Genomic DNA, 7,885 nt, shown 5'->3' on the forward strand with positions numbered 1-7,885 from the left:
ACTCATTGTGGTCCCCCTACCCCAGAGCAGGGCCTGGCACCTAATAGTCACCCTGTGAATGCTCAGTGAAAGAAGGCGACCACCACAAGGTCCTGAGGAACCAAGAATTCCACAGTGGCCCATCAATTTTAAGTCCTACATGATTCCACAATGGGAGATGTGAAAGGCCTTCAAAAGTGGCCACTCTCTGAAACATTCTACTGGCAGTGGAGCCATGTTTCCCCATCCTGGACACATCTAGATGGAACCGCCTAAAACCAGACACATCTCCCCACCCAGGAGAGCTCAGGGGACTTAGCCTGGGAAATGCAGGTGGACAGGGAGGGGGGAACCATGAAAGTTGAAGAGGTGAAAGCAGGTAAAAGGGAACAGCAAGGTGGAAACAGAGAGAGAAATGGGGACAGAGACTGGGGGTGAGAGGGGAAGAGAGAGGAGAGGGAGGCAGATTCAGCCACTGAGGAAAAGGCCTGAAGAGAACACTGTCCTCTCCTGGAGTCAAATAACTTCCACCTGACCATGCACTGCAGCTCGTGGGTGGCACACACAGGCCATGCTGTGATGTTTAGGGCCTATGGAATCTTCCCTTCTCATCTGAATTGTAATGGAGAGAGGACTCTCTGACCCCATCCAGCTGGCAATGCCTCATGATTTTTACCTGTTGGATCGGGCAGCTCTTCATGTCAGCCCACACCGCGTGAGGCTGCTCTTGGTGCACTGAATGAGGAAGATTCCACATCAGTGCCTCGGAGAGTCCACCGGAAGACCTGGACAGCAGGAGTTGGTGGTGCCCCAGCATGGAGGCCCAGAGCACACAGCAATGAAGCTCCAGACACCCTCAGGAGGACAGTAAAGGACGATGTGCTGGTGAGAGCCTGGGTCAGCGGGAACCACCGCCTGGGTCTCAACATGATTGGCCTTCATATGGGCTATGACATAAAAGAGAGAAATCAAGGTTAACACTGAGATTCAGGGCTTGGGCAACTTAAAGGATGAAACTGCCATTTGTTGAGACTCGGAAGACTGAGATAGTAGCAGATTGAAAGGTGGTGAGGAACTAGAGTTGGTTGGGTTTCTGTCATATGCAATCAACAGTCCTGACCAGCCTGGGCGACACAGTAAGACCCTGTCTCTGAAAATAAAAAATTAGCCAAGCATGGTGGTGCACACGTGCAGTCTCAGCTACTCAGGAGACTGAGGCAGGAGGATTCCTTGAGCCTAGAGTTAGAGGTTACAATGAGCTATGATGGCACCACTGCACTCCAACCTGCAGGAGGAAAAAAAAAAGGTCCTGATTAAATACTTGAGTAGCCTGAGAAATTTTCACAAAGTAAGTACTCTTTGAGGCAGATCTTAGTGAACAGGAATTCCATTCTTTCTGTTAGGAAATTAAGAGAGTGTGGGTGTGGTTAGTTAATGCTGACTGAACTATCTTTAGAATCGTATCTACTAGTCTACCTGGTCTATTTCTATGTGCATATTCTATCTGCTGTCTCACTGAGCTTTGCTAGTTTATTCTGCAGTAACAAAGGCCCCCAAATCTTAGCAGCTGCACATACAAAGGTTTATTTTCATTGACATTTCCTTTGATGGCAGGTTAACTGTGACTCTACTCTAGACAAGCTTTTGTTAGTTGGTGAATGCTGTGATACTTGGAGAATTTTTGAATGTGGTTCATTCATTCATTCAACAACTATTTCTTCAATATCTGTTTCATACCAGGCAGGGTCAAGTACTGAGAATACAGTAAATAACAGACAATATCTCTAATTTCCAAGAGCTTATATTAAAATGAGATTAAACACATACAAAATAATCATAATACTATTATATTCACAAATTAAATAAACACTAAATATTCTAAATTAGAAACATATAAAATGATTAAAGCTAAAATGGCCAGGTGCGATGGCCCACACCTGTAATACCAATACTTTGGGATGCCAAGGTGGGAGGATCACTTGAAGAGTTTGAAACCAGGAGTTTGAAACCAGTCTGGGCACCATAGGAAGACCCTGCATACAAAAGATACAAAATTAACCAGGCATGGTGGTGCATGCCTGTAGTCCCAGCTACTAAGAAGGCTGAGGTGGGAGGCTGCTTGAGCCTGAGAGGTAAAAGCTGCACTGAGCAATGATCATACCACTGCACCACTGTACTCCAGCCTGGGCAACAGAGCGAGACCCTGTCTCAAGGAAAAAAAAAAAAAAAAAAAAAAGAAGAAGCTTTTTTCCTCTCCGGCTGTCTAAGGATAGGCCGCCATCATGAATGAGACAGTAACCATCTGCACTAGAAAGTTCATGACCAACCGACTGCTTCAGAGGAAACAAATGGTCATTGATGTCCTTCACCCAGGGAAGGCAACAGTGCCTGAGACAGAAATTCAGGAAAAACCAGCCAAAATGTACAAGACCACACCAGATGTCATCTTTGTATTTGGATTCAGAACTCATTTTGGTGGTGGTAAGACAATTGGCTTTGGCATGATTTATGATTCCCTGGATTATGCAAAGAAAAATGAACCCAAACATAGACTTGCAAGACATGGCCTGCATGAGAAGAAAAAGACCTCAAGAAAGCAACGAAAGGAACGCAAGAACAGAATGAAGAAAGTCAGGGGAACTGCAAAGGCCAATGTTGGTGCTGGCAAAAAGTGAGCTGGAGATTGGATCACAGCCGAAGGAGTAAAGGTGCTGCAATGATGTTATCTATGGTGTTGTGGATTTTTCACGAGAAGCTTAATAAACTAAAAACTTGCTTGTGAAAAAAAAAAAAAGAAGAAACAATTTAATCGATATACTCCTGAAACTATTATGTAAAATCTTATTGTCTACATTACATCACAACAGCCTTTACTTTAACTGGCTTAACAATTGTTAGATATGATCCATAAAATTTTCCTGGTAATTAAGTATACCTAAAAACAATTAACTATAAAAGAGGCACTGCCTTGACAGGAAGATTGTAAAAATTTTTAAAGACAAATAGAGAATAAAACCTGTAGCTCTGTGAGGCACAAATAACATCTAATTGAAGTCACAATGAACATCTAGCAATCATTCTGAACTCCACAGAACTCATTTAACACATTTTGCCTGAACTTGCCACCGATCTCACTTACCAACACCTGTATGTAGCCAAGAAATTGATAATCATTTATAAATTACCACCTATGACTGCATCTGCTCTACCCACTTAAAAAATTTCATGTATTTCTTTATTATTTATTATTTTTTGTAGAGATTGGATCTTGCTATGTTGCCCAGGTTGGTCCAGAAACAGACCCACACTGATTTCATCAATCAGATGACTATACAGCTATCCAATTGATGAAAAAAGTGCTACACAGTGCAGAAGAACAAAGACAGTATTTTCAATACAGGGTGCTGGATCAAGCAGTCACATCCATGTAGTAAAAAGTGAATCATGGCTGGGTGGGTTGGCTCGCACCTGTAATCCCAGCACTCTGAGAGGCTGAAGCAGGCAGACTACCTGAGCCCAAGAGTTTGAGACCAACCTGGGAAAACGTTAAATCACCATACACCTATGGTCTCAGTTACTCAGGAGGCTGAGTTGGGAGGACTGTTTGAGGCAGGAGGTGGAGGTTGCAGTGAGCTGAGATTATGCCACACCGCTACAGCCTGAGCAATAGAGTGAGAGCCTATCTGGGGCAGGGGGGGGAAGCATAAACTAAATTACAATTGTTATGTGGTTAAGTGTTCATATTCTTAGATTAGGCATTGATTAACAGTACACAAAAGGCAGTCACCATAAAGGAAAAGATTAATCAAGTATAATTTCATTAAAATTAAGAAACTCAGTCTGGATACAGTGGCTCATGCCTGTAATCCCTACACTTTGGGAGGCCGAGGCAGGTGTATCACTTGATCCCAGGAATTCCAGACCAGCCTACACAATGTGTTAAAACCCAATCTCTACTAAAAATACAAAAAAGAGCTGAGCATACCGGTGCTCCCCTGTAGGTCCCAGCTACTTGGGGGCTCAGGCAGGAGGATCACTTGAGCCTTGGGAGGTGGAGGTTGCTCTGAGCTGTGATTGTGCCACTGCACTGCAGCCTGAACAACAGAATGAGATCCCGTCTCAAAAAGAAAAAAAAAACAACTGGAGAATCTCCATTCATGTAAAAACACCATTAAAAGAGTGAAAAGGCATGCTACAGTTTGAAAAATAGAGAAATGTAATACATATAATACCTGTGTATCCTAGAAAGGACACACATCCAGAATAAAGTATTACAAATCAACAGAAAAAAAAGGCATCAATGAAAACAGGATACAAAGATTGAACAGGCACTTCACAAAAGAGGACATATAAATGGCAATTAAAAAATAACCTTAATACCAGGAAAATGCAAAATGAAACTACACCGATATATTACTGCACCTCTAAAAATGGCAAAATAATTTTTAATTGACAAGCATAAGCAAAGATGTGGAGTAACCAGAATATTCCCTGCTAAATGGTACAACCATTTTGTTCAAATGATCAACAATATCTGATACTAAAGTTTTGTCATTCATATACCTCTAAAACCAACAATGCCACTCCTACATATATACACCAATCTAGTAATGTTCTATTTCTTGATTTGTGGTGAAATTTACTTAGCGTAAGTTCATTACCTGTATTTTTTTTTTCTTTTCTTGAGACAGGCTCTTACTCTGCCATTCAGGCCTGAGTGCACTGGCAAGATCATGGCTCACTGTAATCTCAACCTCCCAGGCTCTGGTGATCCTCCCATCTCAGCCTGCCGGGTAGCTAGGACTACAGGCGCACACCACCACACACAGCTGATTTTTGTCTTTTCAGTAGAGACGGGGTTTTTGTCATGTTGCACAAGCTGGTCTGGAACTCCTGGGCTCAACTGATCTGCCCACCTTGGCCTCCAGAAGTGCTGGGATTACAGGTGTGATCCACCGTCCGGGACCACCTGCACATTTAAAATTGTGAGCTTCTTCTGTAGGCTTCAGTAACTTTTCCAAGATTTCTTTGACACAAAGTTCTCAGAAATCTTAAAGCTAGCATTTTAGAAGAGAAAAAAAGAGCTTCTGGTTCACAGGTGAAATTTTACCAGTAAAATTTAAAAACAAAAGAAAGCTACTAACACATATCAGGTCAGAACAAAAATTAAAAACTACCAGCGGATTACTTTTCTTTAACTTTGTCAAGCACTGGGAGTTAAAGAAAAGATAGCACTGCAAGAAAAGACTTCCTTTTGAAAGCAGCTTTACCAGCAAAAGACAGAAGGAAAGCATTCCAAAAGTCTTGCTTAATTCTTCTGGGAGAGGATGCCAAACGAGATAATCTGAGAAGCTCCCAAGGCAGACAGACACAGGGAAACCACAGCAACTCTTTGGAGCGCAAACAGTAGCACCACGATCCAACCTACTGGAAATGCTGCCGTTAATTTGAGGCTTGACACGCTAGTCCTGAGGCGATTCCGCGACAGCTACAAACGCTCCCCTAGTGCATCCTGGATCTGGCACATCTGGCTTGCCCACCACCAGGCTGGAGACAGCGCCAGGTGCGGAATCCCGGAGGCCAGTAAAGACCCCAACTTTGCAAATTTGGGACTTGAGATCTTTCGCCTCTCTGGTATCCAGAGGGAACCGATTTCTGGCCTCGAAGGTGGGGCAAAAGGTCAATGTCCTCCACCAGATCTAGCAGAATGTGCCCCCGAAGCTGCTCCATCCCTCCAACCCTGGGATGCCACAGGAAGACCCGCCTGTGAGTTTCCTCCCCAGAGCCCATGAGAGCAGGGTTGCAGCCTGCAGCGGCAGGCGAGGAATCCAACGCAGGCAACTTAAGCGCTGGGGGGGAGGGGGGGACCGGCGGGTCCGCCCCGCTGGCACAGCGAAAGTTGTGGAGGCCCCCGCCCCGCACATCGACCCAGCTGTGCACCGCGGGTCCTGGACTCACGGCTCTCCCGGCTTGGCGCGGCGCCCTCACCTCGGAAAGGCCGGGTGGACTTCCCCCTAAACCTTGACTTCCTACTAAACCTTTAAATTTCAGCGCAGATCCCGGCCGCCACCCCGCCACGGCACTCACTGCGGAAACGCTGCCTAGACGTCCCGGTAAACCTTAACTCAGCGCGCCGCTGACGCACCGGCCCGACCAGGGGTGCGCGGCCCGCGCCTACCGTGCCTTGTACGCCGCCAACCACGTTGCGGACGTCCCCGACACGCCACAGACACCACTGACGCCAACCGCGCCTCTGACGCCGCCGTCGCACTGCAGACCCCGCGGACGCAGCCGTCGCGCCGCGTACGTCCCCAACGCGCGGACCGCGCCGCCGACCCGGCCGCCGACGCCACTGACGCTGTCAGCGGCTGGGAAGCCGCCGAACCGCTGACGGCGCCGTGGATGCCCCTGACCAGCCTACCGCGCCGCTGACACTCCCGACGCGCAGACCGTGCCGCAGATGCCATGCGCGCCTGGGATGCCGCCGAAGTGCCTTGGACGCCGCAGACCCCGCCGATGCACCGTGGATGCCGCCAGCGTGCCGATGACGTCACTGACACGCCGACCTCGGCGTGGACGCCACAGACCGTGGACGCCACAGACCCCGGACGCAGGGACCGCGCTTCCGACCCACTGACGCTGTCAGTGCCTGGGATGCCGCCCACCCGCTGACCGCGCCGCGGCCGCCCCGGACGAGCCTACCGTGCCACCGTCCCGACGCGCCGACCGTGCCGCCTATGCCATCCGCGCCTGGGACGCCACCGAAGCGCCTCCTACGCCACCGTCGCACTGCAGACGCCGCGGATGCGCCGACCGCGCCGCGGCCGTCCCCGACAAGCCGCGGACGCCCCCAACGCGCCGACCGCGCCTCAGACACCGCCGTCGCGCCGCAGACCCCGCAGAGGCCGTCAGTGCCTGGGACATCATGGATGCCGGTGACGCGCCGACACCACTGACGCTGTCAGTGCCTGGGACGCCGCGGAACAGCTGACCGCGCTGCGGATACCCCCGACCGGCCTACCTTGTCGCCGACACCACTGATGCTGTCAGTGCCTGGGAAGCCGCCGAACCGCTGACTGCGCCGTGGATGCGCCTGGCCTACGGTGCCGCCGACTCTCCCGAGGCGGCGACTGCGGTGCCGCTGCCGTAGGCGCCTAGGACGCCGCCGAAGCGCCTCGGAGGCCGCCGTGGCGCCGCAGACGCCCCCGACGCAGACCTCGACGCAGACCGCTGCGCGGACGCCCCCGACGTGCCGTCGCCACTGACGCTGTCAGCGCCTGGGACGTTGCCGAACCGCTGACCGCGCCGCGTTTTCTTTTTTTTTTTCTTTGTTGCCCATACTGGTCTTAGCTCCTGAGCGCAGGCGGTCCTTCCACTTCAGCCTCCCAAAGTAGGGTTATAGGCATAAGCCACTATACTTTTATACTAAATTAAATACTTTAAACGACCAAATTATATGGTAAGTGAATTAATCGAAATAAAACTTAAAAAAAAAAAAAAAAACCAGAAGATCAAACTGCTTAGAAATAAGGTAACTACATCCCAGAACAAAGCTCCAGGATATTTATAGGAATACAAAAACATCTAGGAGCCAGTAAGGTAAAATTCACAATATCTGGTACCCAATCAAAACTACCAAGTATGCAAAGAAACAGTAAATTATGACCCATAATAAGAAAAATCAATCATTTAGAAACAGACCCAGAAATGACATATTTTGTAATGTAGGCAAGAACATTAAAACAGCTATGGTAACTGCACTGCATATTTTCAAGAAGGCAAAGAAAGATTGAGCAGGTTAAGTAAAGGTGAAATATAGAAATACCCAAATGAACCTCTGGAGATTAAAAACTACAATGAGTGAGATGAAAAATACTCTGGGTAAGACAAATATTACACTGTAGAT

General features: G+C 48.2%; 1 pseudogene; it reads left to right on the top strand.

The window, feature by feature from the left end:
- Positions 1–2,244: 2,244 nt before the first annotated feature.
- On the top strand, positions 2,245–2,754 carry LOC116547435 (annotated as a pseudogene).
- Positions 2,755–7,885: the final 5,131 nt, after the last annotated feature.

The sequence above is a fragment of the Sapajus apella genome, unplaced genomic scaffold (genome assembly GCF_009761245.1).
Source record: "Sapajus apella isolate SASKATOON/1434 unplaced genomic scaffold, GSC_monkey_1.0 scaffold3156, whole genome shotgun sequence".
NCBI classification, from domain to species: Eukaryota; Metazoa; Chordata; class Mammalia; order Primates; family Cebidae; genus Sapajus; species Sapajus apella.